Genomic DNA, 14,883 nt, shown 5'->3' with positions numbered 1-14,883 from the left:
ATTGTACTCCTGGCTTTGTTTGGGCACACCTGCCTGCCTGTCTTCCTTCACCCTCTCAAACAGCACAGGCGGTGTTGAGCTGATCTTCTTAACTAGCCCCTTGTCATCTCCTCTCTTTGGTATCCTCATCTGAATCACGTCCTGCCAGATCAATTCTTATTTTATTTTTTAGTACATCTCACCTTTCTAGCTTAGATTCTGAATATCACTTCCCCTTCCTACAGTTTCACTCCTCAGGTTTCAAGCACTTATCTCTCCGGGTTTGTTCTCTTCCCTATCGTCTTCTCCTCCTAGGTTCACTTTCGCAGGATCTTCCTTCTAAGCAGCTTTCTCTTCCAGAGCTCCTGGGCACCAGGCACGTGTGTCAGTAGGGCTGCTCACACCATCATCTCCCACAGCCCAAATGACTCAACGTTTGTAATTTCAGAGGAATCCTGTTTTGGCTCAGCCATTAAGTTTTAGAGACGTTTTAGCCAGCACAAGAACAGGTGTTTTCAAGGTCTACTATTTTCCACAAGCAAATAAATCTTCTGAGGAAGGGGAGAAATGCATTCCTTGCACAAGAATCAATCCATTTTGTTTCAAGGCCCCATCCTGAAGCATCAGTGCATGTTAAGTTTCCAACAGCATCTGACAGTTATCTTTTTCCCCCAGCTTAGCTCTCTAACCTTGCCAAAACCTTCAAAAATTTCTGCTCAAAAGACTGGCACACATTACACAGGGAGTTTAAAGCCCAGCAAAAGGCGTAAGTAACAATGACCAGTGTCATGTGTCAAGGAAACCGAACCCTGAATAGATGATTAGGGTAAAAGAAGTGTCATTTATCACATCACATTCTTCAACTATCATTTCAACTATCTGTTTCAGAACTTTTACCCAAGAAAACTGCTTTCTAGCTTGTTGAAATTTCCATTGCCTTTCCATGGAAAATTCTGTTCTCTCCAAATCGTTTTCACTTCGTTGTGGTTGTTGAAACTGGTTGCTCCTGTTTGAAAAACCTACCTCTGTACCATCATGGAGGGCAAGAGCCACATCTGCTGTCAAGTATACTGTCATGATATTGATGCCTTCACTTTATGTGAATTTTATTTTAGGAAAATACTACAGAAAAGAGTTCCCTTGCTCCGTGAATTTAGTTCCTTGCTCTAGCAGGCATCCCTGACCTTTATGAAAGCTTTTTCGTAAATTTCTTAGACTCTACTTTCATGCAGTAAGATATGGTTTGATATACACTACCTTCAACTGTTTGATATACACTACCTTCAACTGTAGTTTGATATACACTATCTTCTACTGATTAGAAACCCTATTCTAATTTCTAGAGTAAATTTATACCCAGCCAATATGTTCACTTGGTCTCATATCAGCATTGTCTTATTCTAAGTAATTCTTTCCTTGTGATTATCCCCACACATTTATAAAGTACTCATATACCCTCTCAAATTTCATCTTATCAAAGAAGTCAAGCTCCCAATTAATGACGATACACGTCAAAAAAGATTGACAGTATGTTTTGTTTCTTAAAATCAAAATTGATCTTATTTACAGTTTAGCTATACAAACAGCTATATAAGCACAGCTGAGGCAAAGGGGCCTTTAATCTGTCACACTTCCTTAGTACTAGTCTCTTTGGTAAATTCCTAATACCTTTTTCTAATTTTCTTTTACCACTGTGCACAGAACTATCCTTTCCTCCAAAGGCAGTTTAAGAACTTGAATAACAGTGACGTCAAAACCATAATCCTGCAGTCGCCTGGATTAATTTTTCCCCTTTCTTAAAAAAAAAGTACACTGCCCTGTTAATGTCTAATTAGCCAGCTGCTCCACTTTCCAGCGGCTCTACACTCAGATTCCACCTTGATTTCCATTTCCACACTTCTGTGCCTTTTCCTGTAGGTGACTGTAATCACTTGGTGTAAAATGTAGCACACAATCGAGTTTTTAGACAAACCTAGACTTTTAACGTTTCCCCATCCCCACTCTTGGAAACATAGCTGATGAACTTTGTGCTACTTACTCCAATACCCTTTGCAGAGTCTAACTCAGCTTGACAGTTTCTCTGTGCAGGCTCCTCTCTCCAGTCCTAAGGCACTGAAAAATCTAGTTGCGATGATGAACACGATCATTCTTTCATGAGTTCAAGTGTACCTTAATGACAGCTTTGCAGAACATGCATACGTTTAACTGCCGTTTAAAAAGAGGTAATTATAATTGTTACGGCCTTTAGAAGCAGTCTAAGTTCTTAAAGACACATAAAGAAATGTTGGTGGCAATTCTGGAAAAAAATTTCATTCCATCCCATTAACTACAACATTGCCACAGGCAATCACAAGCACTCCCTCAGTTTTCATTTTGTAACTATTATCATTACCTGGATTCCTCACAGATGTTCAAGTAGTGTTGTAACCTGTACTGGAGCTTATTGCTACTGACTAGACCTTTAACTGAAGAATAATCACTTTCAAGTTTTAAAATAAAAATCTAACTTGATTAGACTTGACAGGTCATACAATACTTTTTGTATTCCACAGCATAAAGCCAAACAAGGAGGCAGCAAGCATGTGCTCTAACAATCAAATTTTTCTCATTCCTACATATTATTTAAAAGAATATTTTCATCACAAGTTTACTCTTTAAAATTCCCATAGAAAACGAAGATGGTTGGATACTGTTAGATTATGCGATAAAAGCCCAGCTGCACCCCATCAAAGGAGCACAGAGAGACAGTGGCAGGTGGGGAAGCGCAAAGAATACCCTGCCCAGCTCCTCCCAGGCCCATCACAGGAGCAATCAGCCCACCAGAGGCCCATCTCTACAAGCCCAGAGGCCCCCAGGCATGCAGAATGGCAGGCAGGAACCCAAGTTAGGGACTTGGAGGAAGGGAGGCCCCATCCAGACCCCTCCCAGGGCTGTGCCAGGAGAGCCTCAGCGCCAGTGTCCAGGTGTGAAACCCATCACGATGAGTAAACACCAGAGCACCTCTTGGACAGAGGGGGGTCACTGCCCAGCAGTGTGGGACAGATTATGAGATGCAGGGGAAGAGCATTTGGGGATTGCACAGGACTTACTACAGGATGTTTACAGGAGGAACCAAAGGCAGGGACAGGGATGGATTTACATGATTTGGGGAGGAACAAGTGTGAGAAAACAGAGGAGTAAGTGGATAAAGAGGGCCAGTTGCGTGCAAAATAGTTTGCTGGTTGGTTCACTTGCCTGGCCATGCCCTGCGCCTGATGAGTGCCATCTGTCTTATCTGCTTATTAAATCCTTTCTAACTGGGTGAGGGGGTCTATACATTATGCATGTGTGTGAGTGCAGCAACTGGGGTGGGACGGCCAGCCACCAGAATGACCAAGGCGAGTGGTCTTAAGTGCCAGCCTGGGGTGGCCAGCCTGGGGTGGCCGCATGTCCACGGTGCAGCACCTGGCACGGGTGCGGGCATGCATGCGCGTGTACCAGGAACACATGCTCAGCCTTGCTGCTGGCTGGACCTGGGGCACAGAGCTGTGGCAGCCTCGCTCCTCTCAGGCTGCTGGATCTGGCCCGACATTTTTCCCTAGCCCAAGGGAAGAAAAGGCTTTTGAAAAGTTAAACACAGCACATGCTTAAAACAAGATTTTCTTTTCCTATTCCACGTACACTGGTCATCATCTTTCATTCTATATCTTGATTCTGTCCCTTTTCCACTATTTTTCCCCTCAGATCATTTCACCCCCTTCATATCAAATCTTCTCTTACCATAGATATTGCCTCCCCTCCTTTTCACTTCCAACCTACCCCTGCCTCAGATTTTACGGGTTCATTTTCCTTTAGTTTCTTGGGCCTTTCTCCATTTTCTATAATCTTACCTTCATCTTCCTCTCCATGAAATTCTTTTTATCATTTCCTCTTTAAATTCCTCAGCCACCCTTTCAGTCGGGATAAAAACTGCCCCTTACACATTCTGTCATTTCTCTTCAGCTTTCTTCCCGCTTGCCAAAATTCGTTCTTTGTAACATCGCCTTTCACTCTCTTTCAAAGAGAAACACATACAATTGAGGCGCTCTTCTTCTTACTTAAATAAAACATGGCTATTTTCAAACACGTACTGACTGAACAGGGTTCGTATTAAAGATTTTTCACAGGAGGACAGAATAAAATGAGCAGACTATTACTACAAATGCAGTTCAAAAGAGTAAAAAAATTCAGAAAACAGTTTCTCATGAAGTGCAGAGACTGCTCATGTAGCAAACCCACCAAGAAAATACTCGAGGTTTAGCTATTTCTTTTCCCCTCCTCCGCTGCGTGCGGCTGCAGAAGAAAGACCATTTTCACATACTCCTTTTTGATTTCTCAGGCTTTGCTCTACCTTAAGTCTCCCACTTAACCAACTTCAGTATACCCATATATAATTGCAAAGTTGAATCAAGTTCTTTACTCTAGCAAGAGTTTATCAAAGAGCTTTTATCTTTTTGAAGCACGGACAGCCAGTCCCTTTCTTCCAGCTCCACAGCATCCAGCCAGCTGTGAAGACCAGCATTTGAGAGGCACGTGGAGATGGAATTAGTTTGGCTTTTTTGCAGATATGCCATCTTCCATTCAATTTCTCATGCTGTTTGTTAGGACTTCCACTAACCTGAGACACTGATTTTACTATTCAATTTTTAAAAAGGTACTATACAAACAAGGAAGATTCATTTTAAACATAACCCTACAGGACTGAAAATATTTATCTGCTTTATAGAAAAGCATCTGTCTTGATGAAAACTTATATCCATCAGCTGACTCTAATGACAGTTTACCCACATGTAGAGCTGGCACAGAGAATCATAGAATCATACAATCATACAGGTTGGAAAAGACCTCTAAGATCATCGTGTCCAATCGTCAACCCAACACCACCATGTCCACTAAACCATGTCCCTAAGGGCCTCATCTACACGTCTTTTAAATACTTCCAGGGATGGTGACTCCACCACTTCCCTGGGCAGCCTGTTCCAAGGCCTGACCACTCTTTCAGGAAAGAAATTTCTCCTGATATCCAATCTAAACCTCCCTTGGCGCAACTTGAGGCCATTTCCTCTTGTCCTATCGCTAGTTACTTGGGAGAAGAGACCAACACCCACCTCACTACAACCTCCTTTCAGGTAGTTGTAGAGCGCGATGAGGTCTCCCCTCAGCCTTCTCTTCTCCAGGCTAAACAACCCCAGTTCCCTCAGCCGCTCCTCATAAGGCTTGTGCTCCAGGCCCTTCACCAGCTTCCTTGCCCTCCTCTGGACACGCTCCAGCACCTCCATGTCCTTCTTGTAGTGAGTGGCCCAAAACGGAACACAGGATTCGAGGTGCGGCCTCCCCAGTGCCGAGTACAGGGGCACGATCACCTCCCTACTCCTGCTGGCCACACTATTTCTGATACAGGCCACGATGCCGTTGGCCTTCTTGGCCACCTGAGCACACTGCCGGCTCATGTTCAGCCGGCTGTCGACCAGCACCCCCAGGTCCTTTTCCTCTGGGCAGCTTTCCAGCCACTCTTCCCCAAGCCTGTAGCGTTGCCTGGGGTTGTTGTGGCCGAAGTGCAGGACCCGGCACTTGGCCTTGTTGAACCTCATACAGTTGGCCTCAGCCCATCGATCCAGCCTGCCCAGGTCCCTCTGCAGAGCCTTCCTACCCTCCAGCAGATCAACACTCCCGCCCAACTTGGTGTCATCTGCAAACTTACTGAGGGAGCACTCGATCCCCTCATCCAGATCACTGATAAAGATATTGAACAGGACCGGCCCCAAAACTGAGCCCTGGGGAACACCGCTCGTGACCGGCCGCCAACTGGATTTAACTCCCTTCACCACAACTCTCTGGGCTCGGCCGTCCAGCCAGTTTTTTACCCAGTGAAGAGTGCACCTGTCTAGGCCATGAGCCGCCAGCTTCTCTAGGAGAATGCTGTGGGAGACAGTGTCAAAGGCTTTACTGAAGTCCAGGTAGACCACATCCACAGCCTTTCCCTCATCCACCAGGCGGGTCACCTGCTCATAGAAGGAGATCAGGTTGGTCAAGCAGGACCTGCCTTCCATGAATCCGTGCTGGCTGGGCCTGATCCCCTGGTTGTCCCGGACATGGCTTGTGAGCACCCTCAAAACCAACCACTCCATGATCTTCCCCGGCACCGAGGTCAGGCTGACCGGCCTGTAGTTCCCCGGATCCTCCTTCCGGCTCTTCTTGTAGGTGGGCCTCACATTGACGAGCCTCCAGTCGTCCGGGACTTCCCCAGTTAACCAGGACTGCTGGTAAATGATGGAGAGCGGCTCGGCAAGCTCCTCCGCCAGCTCCCTCAGTACCCTCGGGTGGATCCCATCCAGCCCCATAGACTTGTGAGCATCCAGGTGGCGTAGCAGGTCATTAACTTCATCCTCTTGAATTATGGGGGGTTTATCCTGCTCGTCGTCCTTGTCTTCCAGCTCAGGGGGCTGAGTACCCTGAGGATAACCGCTCTGACTACTAAAGACTGAGGCAAAGAAGGCGTTGAGTACCTCAGCCTTATCCTCACCCTTGGTGGCAACGTACCCCCCCGCATCCGATAGAGGATGGAGATTCTCCTTGGCTCTCCTTTTGTCATTAACATACTTATAAAAGCATTTTTTGTTGTCTCTCACGACAGTGGCCAGGTTGCGTTCTAGCCGGGCTTTTGCCTTTCTAATTTCCCCTCTGCACGACCTAACGAGATCCCTGTACTCTTCTTGAGTTGCCTGCCCCTTCTTCCAAAGGTGATAAACTCTCCTTTTTTTCCTGAGTCCCAGCCAGAGCTCCCCTTCAGCCAGGCCGGTCGCCTTCCCCACCCGTTCTTCTTGCGGCACATGGGGACAGCCCGCTCCTGCGCCTTTAAGACTTCCTTCTTGAAGAATGTCCAGCCTTCCTGGACCCCTTTGCCCTTCAGGACTGTCTCCCAAGGGACCCTCTCGACCAGTGTCCTGAGCAGGCCAAAGTCCGCTCTCCGGAAGTCCATGGTAGCGGTTTTGCTGGCCCCCCTCCTTACTTCACCAAGTATCGAGAATTCTACCATTTCATGGTCGCTAAGCCCAAGTCGGCCTCCGACCACCACATCTCCCACCAGTCCTTCTCTGTTCGTGAACAGCAGGTCAAGCGAGGCATCTGCCCTGGTGGGCTCGCTTACCAGCTGCGTCAGGAAGTTATCATCTTCCACACACTCCAGGAACCTCCTCGACTGTTTCCTCTCTGCCGTGTGGTATTTCCAGCAGACGTCCGGAAAGTTGAAGTCCCCCACGAGAACAAGGGCTAGCGACAAGGGCTAGAAGAATGATTTGATACTGTTACTACGTAGAGGAACTTCCTACACTGCGTTGAAATTATTACTACTCCCCAGAAGAACAACTCGGTCACATTAGCTGACCTGCGTTTGGCTGCACTTGGCACAAGAGCTTTAAACAGAAGAGACCACACCACTGTGAGGAGACAGCAGACACCTTCTGAACGGGGTTGGCACTCAGGAGAGCCATGCTTTAGGTTTCTCTCCAAAGAAGCAGCACAGACCCTCTGAGCCTGAAGGAGCAAAGAGGTAAAGCAGCATATTGTCCACCACAAGCCAGGACGAGAATGTGCCTGCGTTCATAGATTACATGGCAAGGACTGGTCACACAGCCTGATGCCAGTTTCACATATTGGACACGTTGAAGCACAAGATCTTCCCTTGGGAACCATAATCATCCCTTTCCTAAGAGGACCCATGATCAGGAAAACATGATCAGATTTAGTCCTGCTACATACTATTTTGTGCTAGCACGTGGGACTTTCACTCCACAGCCTACTTCTGAGCAAGGGTTTTTCCTTACTCCAGCTGATGGTATCAAGGTCCTTCAACAGCAGAGCAACAGAAAGCTCACTGCAACTGCCTCTGCACTCAGCCAACCCTGATAACCCGAGAGCTGGAGTTCGCCCCACGTTCTTCTGCTACGCATATGGGTTCCAGCTGATGATTTCAAGCAATACACCAAGATTAATGCTGCAATCCACGTTATTCTCCCAGCCTCCTTTCATCACACTTATCAAGTCCTATGATGTCTTACACTGGGCTTGGGCTTCCCCTTAAAACTCTGACCACATAACACATGCGCACCCTTGCCCTGTCAGAAGACAGCTCCAAAAGTCCACTTCTCCGTTGGCTAGAAATCTTACCCTAGTCTTTATTTTATTACTACTTGATCTCATGCCAAACTTTTGTCCCTTAGGTTAGGTATCTATCTAGCTTGGCTGATGTTATATCAATTTTACATCTGAATCAAGGTATTAATATTTTTTTTCCTCTTTGAACCTTTCTTCCATGCTAAAGAAGTCCCTTTCTTCAGAGCCTTCAGAGAAGAATAGCTTGGGGGTGGAGGGGGTGGGGGGCGGGAAGAACACTATCTCCCATGAGACCTATAGTCATCAAGCCATCACAATGTAAACTACACTCCATGGAGGTGAAGGAAGCTGCTCCCATGACTGCAAACATGGCCTGACTTTCCTTCACTGTGCTTTCATTTGGAATCTCTTCTCCTCTCCTTTAGAGAGCTGAAGGGCAGAAACTGGAAAAGAGGGATTAGTACACTATGAGTATGCATTTTCACTCAATGACCCAACATGACCAAAACAATTATGACATGCACAGAAGCTGTCCCCTACATATCCTCACTGGGAGCCCTAGCCATACGATGCCACGACGATGACATTTCCCCACGTTCCAGCAGAACCTGCACTTCCCTTCCCCAGCTTGTCCCCTGTACACCTGTGTAATGCAACATGAAGTAAAAATATAACATAAGGATAAAAAGATATAACATTAATTGCAATACCTTCACAGACATCAAAAAGGATAGAGAAACTGTTCCTCTGAGGAAAATGGAAAGCCTTACAGGAGATCAGTCAGTGACCACCACCTTATTTAAAGAACTTAATTTTGTAATGGAGATAAACAGACAAGGAAGAGCGTTGTTCTGAATCGCAAATGAAACAAGCTTCTGGTTTTTAGACTCTCAAACTGAGCTGCTGAATAGATTAGAAGTACTTAAGCTGTTCAGTGTTCTGAAGTACTTTGTACCCCATTTTTTCCATCGTGTCCCACATTACCCAGTATCTTAATACAGTCAAATATTACACACCCTTTTTGCAGACAGACAGACCCACAGAGCATACAACACAGCCAGCTGCCTCACTCCAAAGCACTAAAAGTTCAGCCAAGTCAGCACAGGGTAGCAGCTAACGAGCTAAGGTTTCATATTGCGCTGGACTTCCCAGCACCGTCCCAGGGCAGGCATGTTCACATGTCATAGGGACAGACATAGACACAGACGGGTCAATTCTGGAAGATATTCTTGTGAAGAAATCTGGCAACAGACAAGCAAAGTTAACGGGACAAAATTTAGGCAGGAACATTATAACTCTTCCTACACACAAGCTACCAGAAATGTTTTCAACGCCTTGAATGCCACACTCCTTGTGCAAAATCATTCATTTCGTAAGATTATAAAAGAGCTGTAAATATAGTATCATCTTCACTGTAAAATCAGAAGCTTTGTTTCTCAATAGTCACCTAGTCTGAAATTAACTTTATGCCCTTCCGCAGCTCAGCGCTGCCAAAACCTCTCACAATACAGTACAAGACCTCCCCTGTACACCTGTCCTACAACCAACAGGATAGCACTGTGGCAGCACAATTACCCAAAGCACCTTTAATGCCTTTGCATCCCCAGAACCATTCTGTAGAAGGAACTATATGAAGCTACAAGTAGCATTGAAATATCCTAGAGAGCTGTGAAATGACACGGAATAACACAATGCTATCAAACTCCCTACTATTTCCAAATCATGGAACTTAAATGAGATTTAAGTTTCAGTGTATGCCTGGTTGCCAATGAATTTGGAAAAAAAGGCACTGAACCATCAAGATCGCTGCACAAACCAAGGTGAAGTTATTTTACTATTTCATATTGCTTTGACTGTATCATATAGTCTACTTTTTAATAGGTGTTTATTCCTCTTTCCTGAAGAATCTGATATAAACTGCTGTAATACCACACACCCGCCTGGAAGAAAATCCCCTCTTCAATTACCGATGATTTGGAAAAATACTATCCAGCGGAAGAGATGTCCATTTTTTGGCCTGTGATCACTCTGTTCACTTTAAAGGAATGCACCTCATTAACCCTGATAATTAACAAGGTTATTCTCATCACATAAAAGGTTTAAGTTCCTCTATTAAGTCATTATTTGAATTTGCACTGCTATTAAGATGATGAGGCTATTCTGGATTTAATTTCACATAACAAGATGTTTCTCTTTAAAGATCCTAATTTTTTTCAAGTCAAGGCATATAATTGCATTGTCATGTATGCTACATGATAGTGAATCTACTGGATTGAGGAATAGATAATATACACACAGAAACCAAACAAAATTAAAGTTGAAAACTGTTGTGGTTTAACCCCAGCCGGCCACTGAGCACCACGCAGCCGCTCGCTCACTCCCCCCGGGTGGGATGGGGGAGAGAATCGGAAGGATAAAAGTGAGAGAACTCATGGGCTGAGATAAAGGCAGTTTAATAGGGAAAGCAAAAGCCGCGTGCGCAAGCAGAGCAAAACAAGGAATTCATTCACCACTTCCCATCGGCAGGCAGGTGTTCAGCCATCGCCAGGAAAGCAGGGCTCCATCACGCATAACGGTTACTGGGGAAGACAAACGCCATCACTCCGAACGTCCCCCCCCTCCTTCTTCTTCGCCCAGCCTTATATGCTGAGCATGATGTCATATGGTATGGAAGAGCCCATTGGCCAGCTGGGCCAGCTGTCCTGGCCACGCTCCCTCCCAGCCCCCCACACACCTGGCAGGGCATAGGAAAATGAAAAGTCCTCGACTAATGTAAACATTACTTAGCAACAACTAAAACATCAGTGTGTTATCAACATTATTCTCACACTACATCCAAAACACAGCACTATACCAGTTAATAGGAAGAAAATCAACTCCATCCCAGCCAAAACCAGGACAAAAACCCAGAAGGGGTGAGGCAGCAATACAAAAAGGCAGCAAAAATAAAAAACAGGCATCTGACAACAGCATGGCTGTGGCAGCAGAAGCCAGCGAAAAAGGCGAAAAGGACCAAGACTACATGGAGATACACACAGCTTGAGAAAAGACTACGAGCAGATGTATCAACTCCTAGTGGGACCATTCCAGTAAGATTCCAGAGGCTACAGAGAAACTTCCAATTCCCACGCTCTTCACACTGGAAGTGCAGTAGTGCACATTTGGGGAATTTTGTTCCTAGATCACACGTAAGGTTTCTCAGGACTGTCTAACTAATAAAATCTTCTGAAAATCTAACAAGTGCTTTAATTTTTGCCCATAGATGTTCCTAGTACATGAACTTGCTTCTTCCACAAGAGAAAAGCCAGTTGTCTAAAGCCAGACAGTTATTCTGAGGATATCAAAAACAGTTAATTGTGGTAGTCACGCATACAAATCCTATATCAAATGTAAAATCCAAGACGACAGTTTATGTCATTATCCATACTGACATCATATTAGTTGATGTGAGCTGTAGTTAACAAACATAGGGAATAATCATAGTAGGGAAAAAATCAGTCACATTTATTTAGATATTTAATTATGTAGGTTTCATTGGCAGCATACCTGACAGCAGAGCATTCGAGCACCTTGAATGTAAATATCTAGAGATGTCAAATTAACACCTAAAGTTTTGCAAAGAAGTTTATTTTGCACAGAATTCAGTCACTATTAAATAATAATAACGAAAAAAATCCTTCAAATGTTTGAACAGACAAGAGAACTTTCTGTCATGACATGAGGATTACCACAGCTCTGACTGGGTCAAACATTGAAATGAAGCAAGTTCTCAGAGTTAAGCTCAGCTGTCAGTCCCATATGGAGAGTTTCAAGCACTACTAGCTTGACCCATTCACGCACCTTAAAAGGGTGTCATTCATTTAGCATGCATTTTCCAGAAAATCTCATTTTTTCTATTTTAAAGCACCCATTGCTAAGTCTTGTCACAAGTGCTTGGCAGTGTGAGAACAACATTAAACTCTTCCCATGAAGAGTATCAAGAGTGCTGTGAAATATTCAGAATAAACCCACTGTGAGAGTCTAATCAGCATAACAACTCCCCCGTGAATTATCCATTTGCAAATCTCTCAAACACCTAAAAAGGGTAGGAAAGTTGTTAAAAATATAGCAGGGTACTTATGAATGAGCCATACACTGAATTTTCTTTTTAAAGTCTAAAGCAAGTAACCGTTCTTCAGAAGTATGCACATGAGATTAATAGAGAAGGTAATGGAGGACAATATTTCATCATCGTGACAACTTTATGTAAGTTTGGATGAGCCTTTTGGTCAGGAATATTAGACAGTAGCAGAGTTTCTAGTATTATTAGGAAGCATCATCACTGTATCTCCAAACACATCCTTATATGTGGTTTGAACATTGGGAAATGCACCTGAATGCTTACAGGTTATCCAGTGCTACCTTCATTAGTTAATACATTCCAGTTTTCCTTTTTAGATTATGGTTTTCCAGTTGAAACCAATGCCCTATGAACAGCAAACCTGTAAGTTTCATCACCATTAATTAGTTTCCTTCCTCACTCTAATACCAGATGCACACAACATGCATCTTCTCACCCCCCACACCCAGCAGAGTCAGAGACAGAACCCCAAACAGAAGGGTTTGTTTTTCAACATGAAGTTCAAAGAGCTTAAAATTACTTTTTTTTTTTTCCCCTTTTCTTTTTTAAACAAACATTGAAAATACCCAGAGTGGCTTTGGCATTGCTTTAATCAGTTTAAACTTGAAGACAGGAACTCTAATTAAAATCTGGAACTCTAGCTGTAAGAAACAGCTAATTAGTTCCCAACTTTTTAATGAAGTACTGTGGCAGTGTCCATATTAGCTGTTCAGTATTAAAAAGGAAACCTTCTGCAAGATAAGCTCATTCTCTCAGGCAGTACATCAGTTTGTATATTTACTTCAATCCATGCCATTGTCATAGGGATTTAAGAAAACACACTATAATAACTATCGGATTTGCAGATCTCCAGTAAGATAATTGATCTTCGGAGCATTTCGAATACAGAAGGAGAAATACAAGGCACTTCATTACTTTTCTGTTAGGCAATGAAGACAATTTAAATTGCACTAAAGTATAAGGTTGTCTTTCCCTCCTTTCAATTCGTTCCTGACCACAACTCCCAAATAGAAGAGGAAGATAGGGAAGAAGCGAGAGAAGGCATTTTACGCTTGTGCTCCCCAGAAGTCTGGGCAAAATACAGGGGATAGGGGAAAAGGGAGAAGTGCCAGATTAAGAGGAACCTGGGCTAGACAGTCACAGTGAGACATGCTGACAGCGGTGGAAGCCTGAACACCTTCCTTCACATTTCCACAGCTTTTACTGTCTCATGTTATAAGGGCTGGGACTGCTATCCCCCTTCCCACACACAGAGCATCAACTGAAAAAAAAACCCAAATCGCTGAAAAATTGATTACAAACAAAGGACAAGTAAGTTCGCCCACATTCCCCAGCCAGGTTTTTCTAACCCGGGTTTCCTCTTGTCACCAAGTCGCTACACGGCACACTTACTCAGAAACCCCTTAACGTTAAAGCCGCGTCTACCCCGGCGTTAAGCTGGGGAGGGTGCGGAAGGTCCCCAGCAGGCTGGGAGGTGCGCCGGGGAAGGGCTCTGGGAGAGCGACCTGCCCGAACGGCGGGGGCCGCCGCGGGCACCGCTCCCCGGCGGCTCGCGGGCTCGGCCGGGGGCCGGGGCGGGCGCTCGGCGGCTGCTCCCTCCCGGGGTCCGTCTCCGACTTGGGGCAAGGGGGTGGAAGAGCAAGAGAAGCTCCCTTGGATTATTTCTCCCGGCAGCGCACAGGCGGCAGGCTGAGGGACCGGGGCAGCCGGGGACGCTGCTCCGTGCCGGCGGCTGTCAAAGAACGGTGACGCTAGAAGCTGACGGAAACCCTCGCTCTCCGCCTGCACCCGCGGCCGGCCGAGAGGAAGGGAACAGCAGCAGCAGGAACCCGCGTGGGTGCCCTGATGTGCTTCTCCCAAAAAAACCAAAACAACAACAACAACGAAAAAACACCAAAAACAGAACGAAAAAAAAAAAAGGAAAAAAAAAAAGAAAAAAACCACCAACAACACGTCTCTCCCCCCGCACTCCCAAAAACAAAGGGCAGCACCTGCACCCAGGACCCGGCAGGTGCCCCACCGCCACCGCGCCCCCCCCGGGCCGGGCCGGGCCGGGCCGGGCCGCCCCCCGCCCACTCACCAGCGGCGGGCCGAGGTGCCTCAGGGAGCCGGCTGGCGGGGCGGCGGGGCAGGCTGCCTGCCGGGCTGCGCCCTCCGCCCCATCCCGCCGCCCGAGCCGCCGCCAGCCCGCCGCGGCGCTACCGCCCCGCCCCGCCTCCCCGCGCTCCCGCCCGCCGCCACGCCCCCATGATGTCATCCCGCCCAGCTGCCCCGCCCACCGCCCGCCCCGCCCCGCCCCGCCCCGCCCCCCCCGCGGGGCCGGGGCCCGGGCCGGGGCCGGGGCGGGAGCGGTGGCTGCGGCGCCCCCCGGGGGTGGCGCGCAGCGCCGCCCCTGCGCCCCGCCGGTTCTCCCGGCCCCGCTGTGTCGGGAGGGGTGGCTGCCCGCGGCGGCCGTTCGCATGGAAACTCCGACGTGGAAGCAGAGCCTTGTGGTCAGAGCGTTTCACGCGGGAGCATTCGTCCCCCTTCCCTCCCCTCAGCCGGTTTCTGCTTTTCCCGTGAAATATCTTTTAAAGTCAGTTTGCTGGAAGTGTAGAAATCCTGCGTGGAACCCCTGGGCGAGGAGAGGCAGAGGGCTTGTTTGCAGGTTTATG

The 14,883-nt window shown here is 46.5% G+C and overlaps 1 protein-coding gene across 4 annotated transcripts in view; it reads right to left on the bottom strand.

Annotated features, from left to right (window-relative positions):
• Positions 1-14,429, bottom strand: part of MARCHF1 (membrane associated ring-CH-type finger 1) — a 259,802-nt gene extending 245,373 nt beyond the window's left edge. The window contains exon 1 of one of the 4 annotated variants that reach the window (XM_075149398.1): positions 14,310-14,429. The gene's annotated coding sequence lies outside the window, so the exon portion shown is untranslated. The remainder of the gene's footprint in view (positions 1-14,309) is intronic. The other 3 variants (XM_075149399.1, XM_075149397.1, XM_075149400.1) reach the window with 3 other exon arrangements.
• Between the last annotated feature and the right edge of the window lie 454 nt (positions 14,430-14,883).

Source organism: Calonectris borealis, chromosome 4, assembly GCF_964195595.1.
Source record: "Calonectris borealis chromosome 4, bCalBor7.hap1.2, whole genome shotgun sequence".
NCBI lineage: Eukaryota > Metazoa > Chordata > Aves > Procellariiformes > Procellariidae > Calonectris > Calonectris borealis.
The sequence above is the reverse complement of the archived record's forward strand: the minus strand, read 5'-3'. Positions and strand labels throughout refer to the sequence as shown.